We start from the raw sequence: 384 nt of genomic DNA, 5'->3' as shown, positions 1-384 counted from the left end.
AACAAGTGTTCTAAAGGCTGAGAAAACCATACTATATATTTATTTATGATTTTCTTTTTCTTTTCTTCACGAGTGTCCTATGAACTGAATTATTAATTTCACACAGCTGCTGATGCATTCGACGCAATTCGATCTTGATTAGATATACGTGAAATAAACAAAACGCGTCAAAGCCATCTTTTGTGATATGACTCTGTTTCGTTATGATTCACACCTTTTTCTACATGTCTCATTAAGCTTCGTTCGTCCTATGAATCATTTTTTTGTTGCGTATATCCAGTGTATTTGTGAATATATATTCTGTCTCTGAAGCAACGTAAATGTAAAGGCTTTGTTGGTATTCTGACATATGGCAGGGAATTACTGATGCATACACACGTGTAA

The 384-nt window shown here is 34.1% G+C and overlaps 1 protein-coding gene across 1 annotated transcript in view; it reads left to right on the top strand.

Annotated features, from left to right (window-relative positions):
* LOC119594507 (thrombospondin type-1 domain-containing protein 7B-like) overlaps nucleotides 1-384 on the top strand; it is a gene marked incomplete in the record, with an annotated part of 20,475 nt that overhangs the window by 3,170 nt on the left and 16,921 nt on the right.

Source organism: Penaeus monodon, chromosome 34 (assembly GCF_015228065.2).
Source record: "Penaeus monodon isolate SGIC_2016 chromosome 34, NSTDA_Pmon_1, whole genome shotgun sequence".
Taxonomy (NCBI): Eukaryota; Metazoa; Arthropoda; class Malacostraca; order Decapoda; family Penaeidae; genus Penaeus; species Penaeus monodon.
Note: the sequence above shows the minus strand (reverse complement) of the source record. Positions and strands in the feature narration are given on the sequence as shown.